This window comes from Aedes aegypti, chromosome 2, assembly GCF_002204515.2.
Source record: "Aedes aegypti strain LVP_AGWG chromosome 2, AaegL5.0 Primary Assembly, whole genome shotgun sequence".
Classification (NCBI taxonomy): Eukaryota; Metazoa; Arthropoda; class Insecta; order Diptera; family Culicidae; genus Aedes; species Aedes aegypti.
The window spans coordinates 347,865,325-347,886,674 of NC_035108.1; the positions used below are offsets into that span (position 1 = coordinate 347,865,325).

Sequence of the window (21,350 nt, forward strand, 5' to 3'; positions counted from 1 at the left end):
GCGGCTATTCAGCAGGTTCTTCGAAAATTTTGTCTCACATTCGTCGAGGAAAAACTTCAAGACACCTTGTCCAAAGATTTTATCTGCAATACTTTCAGAAACTTCAACATGGATCTCTCCAGAAATTCTTCTAGATATTCCTCTGCCAGAAATTCTTTCAGGGAACTACGAAAATCGCTGGATGAATCACCGGATTAAATTCTGGAGGGCTTAGGACTTCCTTGAAAATAATCTTAAATAATATATAAAAAAATTCCTGTTGGAATCTCTTAGGTAATTTATATGGTTATCCTTGGAAAAATCCAGGTTATATCCGAAGATATCTATATAGAAATTCTTGGATGAATTCAACGGTAAATAATTACTTAATGAACTACTGGAGAAGTCTTCGGAATGATCTCTGAATCTTTAGAAAAATACTTAAATTCCTAATGATATTCTTAGATAAATCATGTACTTACAAACAGTAATACGAGCAGTAATAATGTCGTAATGTCGAGAAGAATTACGAAAACAAAGAGACATGTCTGGCCTAATTCTATAATGAAGAATCAAAGTGTTGTTTTCTGGTTTCTATTTAGTAACGTTTTGTTTTCCTGTTAGGTCTATTCTTGGTCTCTTTTTTTAGGCTAGATAATGTTCTTTTTTCAAGGCACTTATATGCTACCAGCTCTGCAATACTTTTCAAATTTTTTATTTTCGAATAAATATTCAAATAATTAAGTCCCATTACTTGATCTGCAAATGTATAAATTGTATTCAAACCTAGTGTTAAACATCGTTGAGAAAACTTTCGTTATTTTTCGTTCGTTAGGAAAAAAAACGTTATAAAACTGTTGGGAATTCAAGCAAAAGGATGTAACTTGTTTATTCAAATCGTTTTTGAATCTTTCTTATTCTTCTTGTTTCCCGTGAAGTCAACAACATCTCATTCTGAATGTTATAATATGTGGTTTTAATAATTTATTTCTGAATCTTTTAAATCATATGATGCAGTTCCAAAAAGTGTGACCATTGCAGAAGTTCAACTATAAGTATGTTTATCGAGATTTGTGGGGGCCCCAAAAATGTGAGGGCCCGGGGGCCATGGCCCTCTCGGACCCCCCGTAAATGCGGTCCTGTCCCTTATGTACATCAAGTATGTACCTAAAATTAAAAATCTATGACTTATCAATCCTATTATTGTAATGGTTGACTTACTGATGTGGATTGACGCATGAAACTGGATGTGTCCCACTTGCCCCGTTTAGTGAGGCAACTGCGTCCAATGGCTCATTCTAAAACTTTCTTCCAAGGATTTCACAATTTCGAAATTATTCGATTAGTTTCATGCACACACCAGCAAATATGTTGCCAAAACATGATTGTGTTGTTGGATTTGAAAAATATTGACATTTGGAAATGTTATTGAACAATTTGTTTGAACTATCGTTTTTTTCGTTCCCACTTGCCCCGCGGTACCTTAATGAACACCTTATCTGAAGAATTCATACGTCTAAAATTAACGGGAACAGAGAAAAAAGTTTCTTCCTTTTTAGTTGCCAATTCGGACCATCGTGCGCTGTTACTGACTGACTTCTTGCTCGCGCAGTTGCCCTCGATTGCGATGATGATGGTGTAAGAGATAAATCTTTAACTTTCCACGCAGATCTACAACCACGGGGGGTGCCGAAATGATTGACAGTCACCGGTGCGATTTTTATGTTTTACCACCGCATTGTGGAACGAATTATTCGGTTGCTCAAACCAGAGCATCGTAGTAAAACAATTAACTATTCGCGGCCGTTAAATATATGGGAAAACGATGGATTGGTTAATAAGTTTCGTCTGATGGGCCTCTGGGGTGAGCGATTGGTGTGTGAAAGCTGTAATTGTTCCGAAAATTAATGAGTTGTCATAGTGTTATTGACAAGAAAATGCTTTGAAGGATTGAGTAATGCTTTACTTCGCAGAAAACATAATGCTGCTTGAGAAATTTTGCCAAGCCTGCTGAATCTCTTCATTTGCTTATCAAACAATAAAACCTTGAGCAACAATCACAATCTTGTCCGTTCGCCGCTGTGGTCAAAAAACCCTATTACAAATTAGATTTGGTAAGCCTAAATCGTCTGTCGTCAGCAATTATGGGCACTTTGGGCTTTGAACGTTCAGTGCGAAGGCTGTCAGTGAACTTTGCGTAGAGAAAACTATGAAGTAATAAGGCGAAGGCCCCACACGGCGAACCTTGGCAAAGTGAAATTTGCTTGTTGACCGTCCATAATTACTCTAATTGTGTGGTCTTCGCAGAAATTCATTGCATAATCAATGCCAAACGAAATGCGTCACAAGGTGATAATATAAAGTGCGAAGGAGATTTAAAAGCCTTGAAAAAGAGGTAAACGTGTTGTAGTTTGATAACACGTGGTATTTAGGAAACAAAATCACAGGAACTTTATCTTTCCAAAAAAAAAGGGCGAAAAGAAATAAAAAAAAAAACAAAAGCAGACCAGGAAATAATCTGAATATGTTATAAGAACTCTTCAGAAATTGGGCCATACATAACTCTATGTATTTTTATTTTCCATAATTTTCTCTACCAATTTCAACACTTTTTTTTGTATTTGCTTAAGATTACCTTCTGGTATAACGTTTGTGATTCAAAGATTACTGATTAACAGTGATCGAAAGTGGTGAACATGAAACAAAAACAAAACAAAATGCTCGCGTCTGACGTACTCGCAAGTAAACGAAGCTAAAGTTATTCGTGAACGTTTTCGGAGCCGTTCAGAGTCAATTTTACGTTTTGGAAAGAGCTATTTCCCTTCCGAGATTTCTGGTTTTCAGGGGTTTTATACTACCAACTGGTAGATTACTGTCGATTTGATGGATATATAATTGATTTGTCAGTCAAAACCGTAATAAATCAAACCTTGTTCGGTTACTCGCGAGTAAAAGTTGGCGAACTTTTTGCAAATAGCAAATAGCTTTTGGTAAAATCTCCTGAACAGACGAGAGCGAACTTACTCACACAAGGCCTGTTCGCGAGTCTGTCATGTGAGTTCGTGAGTTTGTGAGTTCAAGAAGATATGTCTTACTTAGATCATCAAGACGGATAAGATTACCTTTGTTGACATTATAAGAAGCTTCAGTGTACTAATAGGGGCCAAAATAGCCGTAAAGGTAAACGCTCAGTCCCGAATTTGGACGTAACGTCAGAAAGAAGAAGCACGACAACTAATTAACCAACCCACTCTATTAATTTTAAATAAGTCATTTCCGTTCGATAGCAACCATCAAACACCATTAAGATAAAACCTCCACCCGGCAGGAAACCCTTCCACCGTTTAATAACCATTTCCTGCCCCATGGGTGGTGGTTGCGTTGAGTGCAACCACGACCGACCGACCGACCACAACCCCAGGCGATAACGTGCAAAAATTGCATTAACAAACCACGAACCCCGCCGTGGTCATCGCTCGATGACGATCCGGTTTGTAATGCATCTCTTCGTGGACGCATTCAATCACTTGGAAGTGCGCAAAAAAGTTCGATCATCGTTCCATCGGTCGACAACACGTTGAAAGTGAAAATTCCAGCTGCCAACCTTCCTTCTGGTGAACACACTTCTCAGAAATGCGCCAAACCAATGCGCGAGTTTTCCGCGTCTGTTTTTGCTCTCGTCATTTCAAGATCATGTTGGTTTGTTTTGCAATCGTCATCATCTACTCTACGCGCGGTCGATAGTGCGGCTGTTGAAGTTCGATTGAAGTGTGTAACGTAACAGGTTTCCATCGATCGATGGATCGATCAACCAGAGGAAGGTATGAACATGGGAAAGCATGCTTACACGTGGAGATCGATCACGCAATATAATCAACATACCAACACTGCACGAGAGCATGCGAACCCAGAGTAGGTGCGTTATTGATAGAGACTGAGAGAAAATCGATGTCTACAAAATCTGAATAAAGGCGAAAACAACTCGTGGATCTTGATATGGTTTAGACAAATATTGAGTAATAAACTTTGCTTTTTTGGGAAAGATTATGAACGTGGAAAGATACCACTCCAAGTGTACAAATACTCAATCGGGGATCATTGTTCGATCGTCGTTGAATGGGGTTTCCCAGGCTTAACAATTTTGTTTGAGCAATGTTAAAGAGCATTTCACGTTCAATATTGAGCCATTATTATCGATATGGATGTGGCACGTGTGGCTCAAACTTTACAATTTTACGCTTTGAGAGCATTTCTAGACTTCTGATCTAATGAGTTAGATCAACTTTTGAAATCAAGGCAAGTTCACCACAGACAAGGTTCGGATAATTTCTGAAAAGTTTTATCATAATCTTGACAGTTTACTTGACGAATTACTAAAGTTTTAGCATAGACGAATATTTTCTTTCTGCCTCTTTTTCATTCTGCTTTAAATTTTTACTCTAACTGTGATTTGGCATATCGATTGAGTTAGCGATATTTTAACCCAGGTGAAATAGCAAATAGCATAAAAATTACAGCAGAGTGAAAGAGAGACTGATAGAAAATAATCATATATTACTATAATGTGAAAAATTCTGTGGTTATCCGTGTTTCTGAGTATACCTGTCAATAGAGTGAGTATTCACAAATTAGTTGTAATATTCCTGTGATGGGACTGCAGTAGCTTAGTACAAACGTTGTTTCGCCCTTTTAACATGTAAGTTTAAATTTGAGGACGTTTAGAAAGCTTAAGGATCGATTTCCCAAAACATTACATTCGTTTATACTCTGTCAGGATTTGAATTTTGAGAAAATTGAGAGTATCTCCCACTTATCGCACTCTGTAACAATCATGATCCACAACACAACATTATCGTCTACAGCTCTGAATGTATCGGGGGGATAAAAGTGCATGATAAAACCAATCTAAACAAGCTCCAAACCTGGGGGTCATTATTGCTATAGGAAGTTCTGGGGTTTTTCATCATGTCAGTGAAGTAAAAATCTACACCCAATGGTAAATAAGCGAGAAAAATGGATTTTATCATCGCTCTCTCTCTCTCTTTGGGGCTTTCTTTCGCAGCTGCTATTTATCAAGCTTGTTACAACTTGCGAAACATTGCCAATCATGGGCCGAGGCAGATGCAATGTTTTTTCTCGCTTGATTTGATCGTGCTTCGAAATCAATTGAGAACGAATTCAGCAATGATTCTCGTCAACTTATTGATATTGGTGCTATCTCATTAGGTCGAATTCCATTAGACCGAACTCATTTTGAAGGGTTGTTAGGCCAGACAAGGTTTCTCAATTATAAATGTCGTAAAACTAAAACGGTTGTTAGGCCAAAATGGTCGAAGCGTCGAAAGGACCGATCAATCAAAAATGCCCTTAACTCGATAAGCTTGGAAGACTAAAATGGTCGTTAGGCCGGAAAGCTCATTAGACTTAAGGTGAAGATGAATAGAAGCCAAATGACAAATTTTAAAAAGCACAAATGTAAGGAACCAGACAACGGATCAAGTGGAAAACTTAATCAAGTGACCAATCGATCAAGTTTTCAGCCTAAACCACTGTCCAGTTCTCTAGATTTGTGCTCTGGAAAATTTGAGGTTTGGCTTCGATTCATCTTCACCTTAAAGGCTCGTTAGGTTGAATTTGGTTATGGGCCGAATAAGTCGTGATGCCGATAGGGTCGATCAACCAAAAGGATCATAATGCTGTCAATCAATCAATCTGACAAAACTCAGGTTACATTTATAAGGTTTAATCACCGCATGACTTTATTATTATGAAAATTTATTGGCTTTTTTCGGTGAATGCAATACCTATACTCAGAGTGTTAGTAGTGACCAACACTACAACATCTAGCCGTTCGAGACCAGGACGTTAGGCAACGATTTGTCGTTTCGATTGTGTTGTTCACACATATGGCCCTCTGTTAAAACAAATTTTCAACTTCTATTCATTTCTCTCGTCGCTCGCTTGCGATTCTATCCATCTTGTCATTTCATTACTTTCGTTACTCCCTTTCACTCTGAGTATAGGTATTGCATTCACCGAAAAAAGCCAATAAATTTTCATAATAATAAAAAACTCAGGTTAGTTTGACAGATTAATCACGCAAGACAAAGTAAATAAGTAATGCCATCTCTCCTTTCCAGAGCGCAATCTGTCAAAATGACATGAGTATTGTCAAACTTAGTGAGGACACTTTATGTTGGATGAAAAACGGTATGGTAAGCGAATCAGGGTCGTTCAATTACTAGAGATAATAGTGTAAACTAGGCTGAATTCCGTGGATTCAAACCACTTTTAATCTAGAGTAGCGGTTTTCATATCGTGCTCCGCGACAGTTTTGGAAGTTTGTACCAATGTCTTGAAATAATTCATTTGTTTGTTTTGAATTACACTTTTGATTACTCCAAACTAAGCAAGTATAAATTTAAAAAAACGATCGCACTAAAAAAACACATTAACATTTTTAGAATAAATTGCAGTAAACTGTGAAATTGATCAGTAGATTTTGACTGTAAACGAAAAAATACAGATTTTTCTGTAAAATATACAATTTTATCAACAAAATCCGTGAAATCTGCTATTTTACCGCCAAAATACAGGAAAACAAACAAATTTACCGTAATCCTGTAAAATAATAACGAACTGTTCGGTGACAGTGGCCACTCAAGCAGGCGTGATCTCCTTTTCTTTCGGTCTTTGCACACCACTGATAATCGGTGAACGCTGATGTAGGGTAGAAGTACCAATTATGGCTATAGCACCAATTATGGCAATAGTGGGAACAAAAAGAGATTTTTCTTATTGTTTAACTAGAACATAACGGCTTATATTCACAAGAATGATAAATCTATTTGTATTTGATGGTAACTAAACCATAATGAGACCATTCGTGCAATAAGCTTCGAAAAATGAACATTTGAAAATTTTGCCTCACACATATGTCACCTTCTTAGCAGTTTGCTAAAGAACACTCGTTACAAAATTTATGTTTTCATCCCGAAAAACTGCTTCACCCGATAAATGTATGTTTCCTAGTGAGCATAAATGAATAAATTTAGGTAGTGAGCAATCAAATCTACTGTTTTAAGTTGGAAATCGTGTTATTTCCACTATGTCGATAACTGGCACAAAGAGTGTATGAGAGCCCAATTATGGCAATACTCTGGAGGCGGTTTGTTTACATATTTTGATCAGTGAAATTAAAGAAGTAAAGCTGTTTTACGGGTGACTTCCACGACGGGACGGTTCGGTAAGGCATTATCTTCATGTTTTGTACACAATTACTAAGATTTTTTAATCACACGTTCGAAAACTTTGGCAAGCGGAAGATGCTAATTTCATGGTAGAGAGGGGTTTTCAGAGACACTCGATTTTTGAGTTTTCCCTCTTTTCTCGTTAAAACTATGCACTGGAAAGGTAATGTGAGTTCATTAATGCTGTTTTGTATCATAATCTGCATTTTCACTACATTTCGACTCCTTTTTGAAAATTAATTTGCTCCCATGAACCCATAGCAATAAATTGATTTAACATCTATTTAACACAATGTTTTTGGAAAAATTTATGAGCAATCACTTCATTACATATTAGCGTTGCATTATCATTCGCTCTGGATGGCGTTTGAGTTCATTTCGTGCGAATATTCGATAGTCCATAATTGGTACACTTTTATGTCGAATGCTAGGAACGCTATTGCCATAATTGGTACAGAGACAAGACTTTTTGAAACACATGTTTAATAACCTCAAGTCAATTTACTACTAAAACTGTTTATATCAACTGTTTTGCAAGGCTTCAAACTAGTAATTAACACCAACAAGTCATGCTTACGTTTTAGAAACGCGGTTAAAACTTTATTTTTATCTATCCTGTTGACATATTGCATCCATATTTGGTACACCGACCCTAGTAGAAACCATCCTGTCTTATGATCGATTGGTCGAGAGTTCAAGTCCCATTTTTCGTATGATTTTGTACAACGATTTCACAGATTGTTAAACAGTTTTTCACCGATAGAATTTTCATTTTAGACCGCTGTGTTGCTCTCTAGTTTGTCCTAATGGAAATTTAGAGGTGGTTTTAAGTTATCTTCGCCATTTAATGTTTGCGACGTTATAGTGGACACATTTTTACAAGTCTAATACAGTGTCAATCGCTATTAATATGGACTTTTATGTACCTCGAATATTTTTTCGGAAACGTTCAACATTTTGGGTAGTTACAATATACTGGAAGGTTAAAAATATTCTATTGATGGCATTTTTCTCTAGTATTTTGTATGGGACAGTTTTATTGGATTGTCTTGAATTTAATATGGAAAACAACTCTTAGAGTAGTAGAATTCCAATTTCCTCCAAGAGAATATTTTGAAACTTTCAGGATTACTTATTCTCTTCGAAAAAAAATCTGAGGCACATGCCATTTCGATGAAAATTGAAATTTTTTCATCATGATATTCCCTGTATCACATTTTTAATTCACGATTTATTAGAATTTTTCCGAGAGTGTTGAAATTGTTTTCATCGTTTCAGACACATTAACACTTCAGTCGTCGCGCTGTTGTATTTTGTACAACACTGTTGAAAAAACCTCGTTCTTTATTCACAACAGCAGCGTGGTGGTTCTTACGTTGACAAACCGCGCGACGACTGAAAGGTTAAAAAAGGTTTAAAAGAAGATATATATCTCCCAAAATAAGCTCGCTCCAAGCCAAACATTTTGAAATATTTGACGAAATCAGTTTCATTTAGATGCCTAATTGTCCTAATTAAACCTTGTTCAAAAATTGTTCAATCAAATGAAACAAATATTTTTAAAATAAAATATAATCAAAGTTATTGAAAGATTGACCAACACTTTATAATTTTGGTAGGAATTATACGGTCGATTTAAGCGAATCGAGATTTCAAACGGAATAACGATGAAGACCAGGTGCTTCGCGAAACAATTTTATTTCAAAAACTGCTCCGCGAGTCAAAAAGGCTGAAAACCCCCGATCTAGAAGAACGAATCCAAAGCTCAAAACTAGAAAAAAACATGTTATTTGAAAAATAACAAATAAAATGCCAATCATAATCAATACGTTACACTTATGACCATTTTAGCCAAATCGCAGTTATGTTTCAGCTTTTATGACTAAATAAAAAGGATCTTATTTAACAACCTTTCAGTGTTTGGATTTCGATCCGAACATGCCGAATAATCCATATTCAGAGAGTGTAAAATTTCATGAACCGTAACAGTTCGTGGCACATCGCAATCGGAGAGCTCAATGAATGTTTATTATTATTACTCTCTCGATTGGTTCGTGACGAAAGAGCGTTCAATAGCAGCAACTCTCGCCGACGACAACGGTACTGAGCGATATTTTGCCTAAAACTTGGACTAACTTGCATGTTTTCTGGTAATAAACCCATATTTATAATCTTTTGGTTCATCAAACATCGCTTTGGATTCAAACATAGCACTGAAAATGGAACATATTCGCTTCTGTTTCTTGATCAGAATGAGAGAGTGTCAGCGAATGTTGCAATTGGTTACACACAGTGATCTTTTTTTCTCCTTTACAAGTCATTATCTTCCAGGAACGAATAAATTCATGCGTGTTGTGTGAATGCAGGCGGGTAAAATGGATAAACCTATGGTTCGTGTGTCAATGATCATTGAATTTTCCAAAGTCTGCAACCTTTTCATCCCAACGACTCTTCCAGTCCAAAAATCACATCAGCCTATGAACCTTGTTGAAGTTTCATGTCAATTTGGACTGCCCAGTGAACACAAAATCTTATACGATAGTGTATAAGAGTGCAAATGTGGAGGCGATATACGCCCATGTGCCGCAAGGCAGTATGTAAAAAGTACGAATATCACATCCACTTCTGTTTTCTTATATGCTATCATATATGATCGTGTGTTTACTAGGTAATGGCTGTTCAGTGAATAAACAATCATATATAGTATCGCATATAAGTAAAAAAAAAGTGGAGGCGATATACAGACATTTCATAGTCAGTTTAAAGAATCTCTTGAGAGATTGCTAGATATGTCTTTCGAGGAATTTATGGTGGTTTCGGTAGTCCTGAGCGAAAATCATGGGGAAATCCCTTGCATAATTTGCTGGTTAAAATTCTGAAGAAATTCTAGTAAAAACATGGAATAATTTGTATTGTAACCCCTGGATATAATCAAAAGAGATAAAAAACTTGCAGGAACAATTTCATAAGAAACCCGGACCAAAACCTTAGATCTTAGACATTCATGGTCAGATTGTCTAGGAATCCCTAGTTCAAGGCACAATGTAAGAAGAATTGTTTGGAAGAATTTCTCCTAGAGACATTCTTTCTGGTATAATTGACTGAGTAGTATCTGGAATAATATCTGGTTCAATGCTTAGACGAATTCAAAGCTAACAAAAAACAATAATAGGGTGGCTGATCCAGTGGTAGTGTGTGTTCCAATAATAGTGGTAGTTCGGTTTTAAGCGTGTTATAGGTATTTATATATTTATGTGTATTTTTCTAACATGGCCCTTGTTAAAATAATATGAATGTGTATAAAAAAATCTTGGATATCAGTAAGGAAATAGTAGAAAACAATTGAAACCCTTAACTTTTTTGGTCCTTTGCACCAGCAATAGTGGGGCGTTCCTATAATAGTGAATCTCAATGGTAAATTAATATAAACCATCATTATAGGAACACCAGTTAGCAAATACCACTATTACTGGAACATGTTACAGTAATGAAGGAAATGATTTTTTGAAAGATTCAATGAGTTTATCATTCTAAGATTATTTTTTACGCGAAATGGAATAGAATAGTTTTCGAATGACGTATTCAGATATGAAAAACGACCTTCCGTTATTTTTTGGCGATTTTTTATTCCTCAATCTGTTACTATTGCCTCTATCACTCGTACAGACGCCTTAATGTGTAAAAAAATCTCTGAAGTAATATATGGAAGTGTGCTGATTGGGATTCTTTTCGAATGTTTGAGAATTTCTTGCAGGAACCGCATGGCGAACTCTTTTAGTAGATGTTGGTTGGTGTAAATTCTGAAAAAATAATTAAGAGTATCTCAGAAAAATTTCAGAACACATCTGTAGAATATTTTTTGGCAGTGTATTTCCAGATCGAAATCGTGGAGTAATCCCTTAGGGGATTTCTGCTTGTGTTTCTGGTATTATGAAATTATTCCTTGCGTTTAGCAATAACTTTTTTTAGAAAATGCACTGGAGATGTCAATAAAGAAATTCTTTGTGGAAAAATTACAGCTACCTTCCAGACAACCAAAATGTACGTATAACGAAATCACCTGGAAATAACCTGTGATCTTATACGACTTAACTTATGATAACATATGTTGATTTGACAGCTGCTACGGATTGATTGTACGGGGTTGAGTGTACGGGACGAAACAAAATGTATAAATGAACTCAGAAAAAAGGCGTTTTATGTGAGGAAACTCATCAATCCGACGATTTTATCCTCCGTGTTTTGCGGAGTTGATGTAATTTGTATGAAATAACGAGTTATTACGTTAACTTTTATGTGACTTCTGGTTGTCTAGGTGATCACTGAGGACTTTCATAAAAAAAAATCGTGAAGGATCAGATTGATTCATAAAACAACTCTCTGGAGAATTTTCACAGTAATTTTCTTCAGGAAAGTTTCTCTTCTGGAAGAATTTCTATGGCGATATTCCATAATCTCTATAGAAGACTAGTAATAATTCCTGAGGAAATTCTTAGAGGTATTTCTGGAGAGATAAAAAATGCGGAAAGTTTCTATATTAATGTTGTATGACCTTATTATATATTTTCCTCATGGTACACCACTGGCAGAAGTCTGAAGAGATCTACGACGAATTTCCAACGAATAACTTCCAGTGAAATCTTTGGAAAAAGTAGAATCTTGAAATTTCTGGCTAGACTAGAACTAGACGTTCTATGATATTTTTGAAGTTGGCAATGGATTCAGCATCCCTAAATTTAGAAAATAACGGTATTTTTGTGCTTGAGACCAAAACGTGTTCAACAGTTTAATTAGTACATTATTGACATAAATGACAAAAACATATTTTGTAAGTTAAATATCATTCGTAACAAGGCAAGTGAAAAACAACATTTAACTTTTTTACTGACCATGTCATTCACGATTCCGATGATCAAAATGTTTGATTTAGGTATCATCCATCAAAATTTGAAGTCAAAATGTTTATTCACTTTCCTCAATTCATGCTTTCTACGCTCATAAAACACAAAGGAAGTTTCTTTCAAACAAAAATCTGCCAACGATCGTCTGTCAATTTCTGGCCGTTAATCAACATACAGCATACACTTCAAATGCTACCGCACAAGGCAAGGGTGCCAACCGAGTCGTAACGAAAATTAATGAAAAATGTTTCCAAAAGCTTTGAATATTAATATTTTGACACAGCACCAGCAAACCCTGCCGCCAAATGGATCGCAGTTTCGGGCGAAAAACAGAGGAAAAGCGAAAACTTGCGCGTAAATCACCAATGGAACGACCGACGACGACGAGTGCGTGGACAGGGGGGCTGAGCTGGGCCCGGAGTTGTCTTGATGAAAAGGTTTTCTTTTTGCGGTTTCTCCACCTGAATGTTTGTCTCCGAGTAATTTTTCATCGCGTTTTACGATCCACTTTTCGGGCGGATGGTTCCATTCTTACAAAACCATGATGGTGTCTTCGTCAGGTGCGATGTGGGATCTTTTCCTGAACAAACGGTTTAGCTAATTGAAAAATTAGAGCGGTTCAAATCACAAAAAATATATCTGAAAATCCAATCTTCCATATCTTTTTTACAATTCAAAATTAATTTATTTGTTGCTTTAGCATCTCTCTTCATTAGTCGGTGTTTCAAACTAGCATCAACAATGATTATGATAGTTCTACTGATATTGAAAGTATTATTTTAATTTCTACAATTATTTTTTATGTAAACCTTTGCATACCCATTTAAACGGCTGAAATTTTGACAGAACTATAGATTCATGGAAGCTGGAACTTTTAAACTTTTTTCTCAATTTGAACCGCCCCAATGAAACATGTTGTTTTTGACGCTTGATAATGATTATCCATAAGTTGCACTAAGATGACCGTTAGCTACGGTTGCGGATGAAGAAAGGTGTTCACCCATAGAGTCCCATCCCGAATGAGTGAACATTTTTTCGGCTACTTTAAATGGAAATTTTCACCTTCTCTAAAAACAATTGTGAACATACAAACGAAAACTTCGCACCACCAGACGGTCGATGTTCGTTCGAGTGAGGGCGCTCAAATCGCGAGCACAGGTGCATGCCAAAGCTCCGTAACAGTGAAGGGTAAAACCCTGCTTTTGCTTTATGGGGGTTTTAATGATTATACAAACACCCACTTTTCGAGACAAGGAATTCCATTTCATCGTGGCTTGCTTATTATTAGCGTGAGATTTATTGAATGAAGTGGTGCCTCGATGTCTACAGATAGGTGTGATCACTGAGATTTTGAGTTTCTATCGCTAGAAAACATTATTGTCAAAATGTCGGAGATGGGATTCGATCCCAGGTCTACGGTATAAGTGGCGTGTGTTCTAACCACTACACTAGGTCCGCCGTGAGTTCAACTATGAACCATAAGAAATTTGATTAGACCTCATGGTAAGCTCGAATTAACGCTGTACAGACGTCATTTTAGTTAAATTTCAAAAGATCAATTATATTGTATTAAAATACTTTTTCAAGCAAAACCAAACAATAGGCCAATTGAAATTCAGCGCAATATGTTCAGTCCAGTGACGAAGCAATCGAATGACGCCCTAACTTAACCAGTTCGTGATTACTGTGACTGACGGTTTGTGCGGACAGCGTTTGCGAAAACGTCCAAAGCACAGTGCTTTTAATTGCGAGCAGACACTGGATTTTCCATAACCAATTTGAATTAGGTTTTTTTTACCAACAACCGCCGTGCGAACACAAATAACTGTGATTGCTGCGCTGAAAGCTTGATTATTTGATGCGAAAATGATGACATTCACCGTAAGATTGGACAGATTTTACGCGGAGCGTTCGGTCTTCTGCACTGTAGTTGGGGTTATTTGGGAGTGGTGATTTGCTCGACATGGAATGATGCAATTTATGGATAATTGCGATGACAGTTTAAAATTCTTCCAAAACAAAACCAACCTACCACTCTAAAGTTAGATGACCGTGGATGAACAATAAATTGAACTCTTAAAAAAAAACGCGTATGTGTCTGGCAAGAATTGCATTCAATTTTGCTTTGATCATTCAATCATAACTTCAATTGCTCACAAAATAGGGTTTAAATACTTTTTGATGAAATGAACTCACGAGCTGTCTTTGTCTCTGCAAGCAACCATGTTCTTCGCTAGATATCTAGATATTCAATTCACCAACACACTTTTGGTATGAATAAAAAGCCTTTCGAACATGCAGTACGTACTGCTTTCGAACATGAGCTTTTACTACATACGAGTAGCAGTGACTGATTTGTGTGACAGTGTGTATGATTTCATGACGATGGTACATCAAAAAATTTTCTGGGTGGGTTGCGGTCTTCGCCAGCGCCAGTGTTTGACGATTTTTTTAAATTTTAGCTTAAAATCTATGAAGAGATCTTGAGATTACAGCTATCAAAGTAAGAACCACATATTTCCTAGCACCAGTACTGAGATTCTGGTGAAATTGCAGTACAATTTTGAAGCTCCCCGTGTGTTTTCTTAACAGCATGTTGAATTCCGGAAATTCTAAGTGTTTCTGTGATATTCTCGTTATTTTGGTGGGGTTCCTGATAGTATCCTTGTAATTTCTAGCATGTATAATGTAGAGATTTTTATGGGAATTGTAGTGACTGCGATGATAGTCGTTAGAATTCAATAAGGATCTCTCCCAAAACACCAGAATTCCCTTTGAAATTATTAAGATTCTTATCGATTTCACAAAAGATCCCATTGTAATCTAGAAAATATTTACCGACATTCAAAAGGTTTATATTAAAGCTTCGCTTTGAAATTCTAACGGAACTGGAGATCAACGGTTTTTACAATTATTCCAAAGATTAATTTTCAGAATTCCAAATAAGGTACCGTGGGGTAAGTGGATACAGAAAAATCATTAGTTAACTTTATTGTTATGTACAGCTAACGTGAATAATGTAATTCAAACTTTTTTCTGTGGATAACAAATGAGGGACTATTATACTTCAAATCGTCATTTATTTCTATTTTTCTAATTGTTATGTAATGAGTATAAGAGACTTAAAAATTTGCGCCAAATGATCCACTTGCCCCACCATGGTGGGGTAAGTGGATCACCAATTAAAAAAATCTGTTCTCCAAACAAATGTGGTGTGATTATGTATAATTAAAATGATGTTACTCTCGTTCTTGTTATTAGTGCTAGAAATGTTTAAAAAAATTCAAAATATAGTAAAAAGTATGTATATATTAGTTCATACTAAATCTAACAAAAAAAACATTGACTCTAGAAAAAATTGGAGGAAATTCATCCATTTATACGCATCAGTTATACAGAAGTATTGTTGGATTATTCCTAACGATATTTTCGAAAAACACTCTTAGTTTAAAAATATTAGTTACTTTTACTTTGGAATAACAAACTGAAATCCTTCTTTTTTATTTATGAACACATGTGTATCATCTGTCTAGAACAATTTATATGGTCAAATAAGGTCGATTGGAAAATAAGTATATTTTGCTCTTTTACAACTCAACTTAGATAAAACACGAAAAGTTTCATGTAAATTTTGAAATTATTATTCTTTTATATTTTTTTTCTGCCAGAAAGGTTAAAAAAAACTTTTTGGTGGATTAATTCAAATTTTCTATGGTCAATATGACAAATTCAAGCCGGGAAGAAAGAAAATAAAGATAAACAACATTTGCGGATATTAAAGCTTAATAAAATTCATGTAAGCAGTCTGCCAATAAATGATAATAATTCTTGATCCACTAACCCCATCCCATTAAAAAGTAGGGGTAAGTGTACCATGTCCAATATATTTGTATTTATTTATAAAAATCACATATTTTTCATTGTGATTCATTCAATAAGAACTGAAATGCTCACCATGTGTCGAAAAAATAATAGAATTCGATTTAAGACAGAGATACAATGGATTTTTGATTGATGGAAAACGATTTTCAAATTAATTACTTTTTGCAGCTAACAAGTTTGCTTGTGTTAGTGTACGTGTAGTACCAGTTTTGCAATAGTATCAGTGTGGGCATAAGAATATAACCTAAAACGAAGCAATGGTGCGAAAGCATTCAACATATTCAAGTATTTATGCTTTATATTGACAAATGATCCACTTACCCCACTGATACACTTCCCCCACTGTACCTTATGTACCGTAAAATGGGGTGTTAAGGACTCGTGGGGTTTTAAGGGATTGAACTTCTCCATCAAGTTTGACAAGTCACAAAAACGTCGAAAGTCGATATATCAGTCATTTGAAATGCTTGATTTGTGCGGAGGATTGTGAACTGCAGTATGTGCTAGGGAATGTCTAAAAAAATAAAGTATTGTGGAGTCTAGATATTGAAAACGATTCAAAAAATTTTGGTTCAAATTTTATAGGCTAAATACATTAATCTACAAAACTATGTAACAATATTAAGATAAATATGTGAGTAACTTAGAAGATAAGTATATTTAATTGAAATCACAATGTAGGCAACAAATTTTGAAAATTTTATCTAGATTTCGAGTTTTAATATTTTTAATGGAAAAAGTCTGCTTTTGAAAATACGTGGGGTGTTAAGGAATTATTTTTTCTACTTTTTCCAAGTTACTAAACTCATTCGATTTATGCTGTAATATATTTCAATATACTTTTGCCTTACTCCGTGAGGTAGAACTGCATTGTAAAAGTTAGGGACCCTGTTTTGTTTGTTACTGAATATCCCAAAAATGTCTAATCTCAAAAATTGGTTAAACTGGTTGGAAAATCTTGTTAACTACGTATTAAAGTAAATATAGGATTTTTCTAGATATTATTTCCAAAACTTGTTCGAACTTACTGGTAAAATTTTTGATAAGTTAAAAGGATTCTTTTACTTGGAAATGCAAAATGGTTTTGCAGCCGTTGTTTCTTTCAGTGGTAATCCTATGAAGTGGTAAACAAAAATAATATTTTGTCATTTCTCAGAGTCTATAAATGAAAAGTTGCGCGAAGAGTTAAAACAAATCTATCGAGCTTTCAAACCGTCCAGCTATCAAACAGATCAGCAAAACAAATTAAGGCTTTTTTCAAAGACGAAGGAGAACAATCAATCAAAGAAGCCTCTTCGCGTAACTCTCTGTACATAAACTCTGTCATTTCTGAGCTCTTTTGAGCACTTAACGTGTTATATAGTGAGCGTTTGATTTCCGCTCCATACTGGAACACTTTTCCTCTTCGGTATTTTTCGACCATGCCACTGGGTGTTGCATGCAGATACTTTGTTTAGTGTGTTATATTTTCAGGACAAATTGACCATTTCCCCTATTAAAAATAAAAGCTTGTTGAAATTATCCTTATACTATAGATTATTTAAGAAGTTGCTCTGCATAGCTTACAGGATTCGTAAACTGCAAATATTTAGGTTATGATCCTGTTGCATATAAGTATAAAAATCATTTCAAGACAATTTTATGATGTTTTGATAGTTCCCAAATAGGATTAATAACTGTGAAAAATTTAGCAGTTAAAATGAAACGGTTTGCGTTTGCAGGAGTTCCAAGTTCAATAATATTGATGTATTATCTGATTAAGGTTGAACATAACTTATGAAATTGAATAAAAGCACCAAAGTTATTGACCAAAAAGATTATGTTTTGCTGTTTGAAAAGTATGGTTTAATTTACGAAACTTAAATTCCTTAACACCCCATTTTTCATTTCCGTCAAAAATCACACATTTTCATTATTATCTCAGATATCTCTCATGGGATCTTTATAATTGTATTTGGCTTTTGATATACACGACGAGAGAATGGTAGGACAATACTTTGTTCAATTATTGACATACTAGAAGTTGCTTGAAATTCTAGTTGAAATTTTTTTTCCACCCCTAACACCCCATTTTACGGTACACAATAATTCGCAAGAATACCACCTAGATCTCAAGGATTCTTATAGAAATACCGTCTCAATGATACCCACAGAATTGAAAAAAAAAAAAAAATAACCGGAATCCCATTCCCACATAAATTCTAGAGTTTTTAGCAGATTCCTAATACCTATGTTTGCAATATTCCTATTTTTTAATAATATCAGAATTATCATTAAAATCCGACATGCCTATCGGAATCCCAAAGTCCCTACTGGAATTCCAAACGAAATCTGAGAACCTGAGATATCAGAATTCACACGTAAAATTCAGAATTGCTTTATAAATATCTGAGTTACAACCGACATCTCAAAATTCTAAGAAAATAACAAAATAACATAATTATCGTAATACCAGAATTCACACGGATATTAAAAATGTCTACGGCTGGTAATCTTACCGGAATCTCAGAATTGGCGGGGCGAATGTTTCCGTAACCTCAGAACTCCTAAGCAAAACTCAAAATATCAAAACTCATATAGTTTTCTCATGATTTTTACTCAAAACTATATTTTTCCATTCAATTCCGCAACCTCAAAGCATGTATAGCAACCAGGCATTGCAGAATTCGCTCTCATTTGAGAATGAAGCACGATCAAAGCAAGCAAAGAAAAACATCCCATCTGTTGCGATCTACGATCGTCATTGTATCGCAAGGTGTAACAAGTCTGATAAATGGAAGCAGCGAGCGAGAGCCCCAAAGAGAGAGCGATGATAAAATCCATTTTTCTCGCTTGTTTACCGTTGGGGATAGGTATTTTTCTTTACTGGCACGATAAGCAATCCATGAACTTCCAATAGCAATAGTGCCCCCCAGGTTTGGAGCATGTTTAGAGGGGTTTTATCATGCACTACTATCCCCCCAATCTGATCAAAGTTGTAGCAGTATACGATAAACAGTCTCTCATAATGTGCAGCATGTTATGATAGTTACAGAGAACGATACGTGAGAGATTCTCTCAATTTTCTCAGGATTCAATCCCTGATAGCAACCTCTGAAGCTGATTCCCAGTAGCTTTGTAGTAAATGGGGATTTTTGACGTTGGATAACGTCCTTCGGCAACATATGGGGGTACAATTTCAAAAAACAAAAAATTGAGCATGTAACGAAAAATGGTCAGGTTTTGACCGCTAATTACTCAGCCATTTGTCGATAGATTTTCAATATTTATACATCAATCGATCGGAAATTTATCTACGCGTCGATTCAAATGGATGACACTATTTATTATTGGCAACAAACTATTGAAAAATCGTAAAATGTTGACCCCTTTCTTATCTAACCAATCACGTTCAAGCACATTTTTGGGTTCCGCTTCCCACTATAAAAGCGCACCGGTCCTGCTTCTTCCCTCAGTCTTCTTTTTGCGGTCGGACTATGAACACGGTCGGGCGAGTCATTTTCGCTTTGCGTTTGCTCCCGCCGTCACAGTTCAATTTGTGTCTTCGGAAGAAGAAGACGCAAGGTTGTTTTGCGGCGGAGATGACGATGGCTTGAGCGAATAACGTCCAAGCCGTCGTCATCGCCGCCGCAAATTTATCCGCGCTTGCAGATTTCGACTTTGAATTCAGCATCGGTGTTCAAGAAGCAAGCCCGCTAGGAACGAAATACCACAGGCCCTCTGAGTTGCTGATCAGAGGAGCTGCTTCTAATCGAGCGTCGGACTTGTGAAATCGCTCAAGATTTTAAGAGTGAGCATCGTTTGCAGATTTCGACTTATGCCCGGTAAACAACAACCCGTTGCTCTTGTGCGCCATCCACGTCACATCATTTAGATGGTTCGTCGTATAAGCAAATCGACGCTTTTTAGGGCCATCAAAGGTGTTGAAAAGAGATGAAAGAATAATATTTTCGACCTTATTACATCTTTCTTCATTTCTCAATCAATCTCACAGTTTCATACAAAATTTAATTTGTCATGAATAATTGATGGCACGACAATTTGATACTGTATTCGCGGACGCTGCTGCAGTGCCGTCATAACATTTCACAACGATTGTAAAATAGAGTGGCATTTTCAACAGCTTCTTAGACTTGTCATATTTTATGAGAACATATGTAACAAAATTGCGACATATTTAGAATGCTTCTGAAAAGAAATTTTTATTGAACAATTATCATCATTTTGGCACCCATGGATCAGAAATTTTCATTCATACAAAAGAAAACTATTCATTATCAATAGCTAACCATTGCATATTGGAAATCTTTCTACGAATCGACTCCAATAATTAAAACTATTGATTTTCATGAAAAAACTATTGAAAAATCGATAAATATCAAGGCATGTCTTATTTTCCATAGAAAAGCACATTTTTCTTGTGTATTCCTAGCACAGACATCATTGCTCGATATCTTAGCCACTTTCGTCATGCAAAGGGAAACGCCCCTTTCGGTTTTCTTCTTACTCCTCTTTATTCTATCGTGTTCAGTTGAAGCCAACCAAAATTCAATGATCCCCGCACACATCAGTCAATCATTGACCAGCAATTGGAGAAGAACTCCTATCGGAATAAATTTTACACATTCGTCGCTGCCGCTGCTTCTGCTCTTTTTTATTCCCAACCCAAGCTAAATGCTGCAGGTTCCGTGAAATCGCTCATCATGGCCATGGGCATCCAGCTGCACCAACAAATTCGTGGAGAACTCGTCTAGAAACCTTGAAAATTGCCGTCGGAGGAGTGAGCAAACCAACGAAAACAACGAAGTACAAAATTACCGACTGCATTTCGATTTAATCGTCTTCGGTAATCTTTTGGTGTATTTCTGTCTAACAATGGATTGACAACCCAGTTTGATCGACGGTGACCAACCGTCCTTTTCAGGACGACCATTTCATTTTGAAAGAGTTGTGAGAATTTTCCACCGTGAAGAGCGACATTACTGGTGATTGGATGTGATTGATTCAGATTTTGGTCAGTAATTTGCATGCAATCATTTATCACGGCTAAATAATGCTTCTCGAGAATCACAGTGTCAAGAAATAAAATTCCCATTGTGCGCGCGCGGTCAGGTAAATCGCAAACGGCACTTGAATTAAGAATCCATCACGGTTTGCCTCGCAATTAGTGATGATTGAATGATGCCGTTGTCGTCGTCGCATGCTAGAGCGATCAGTATCAACTTGGCGAACAAAGAGCCAAAACTTATCAGCAACAGCTTTGTTGACGTTTTGATTTGGTAAGAAATTGTCGAATCGAAATACACACACAGAGAAGACTGCAAAAATGCTACCGCCG

The 21,350-nt window shown here is 36.1% G+C and overlaps 1 protein-coding gene across 3 annotated transcripts in view; it reads right to left on the bottom strand.

The window, feature by feature from the left end:
• Positions 1-21,350, bottom strand: part of LOC5575208 — a 600,791-nt gene that overhangs the window by 196,714 nt on the left and 382,727 nt on the right. The gene's annotated exons all lie outside the window — the stretch shown is intronic.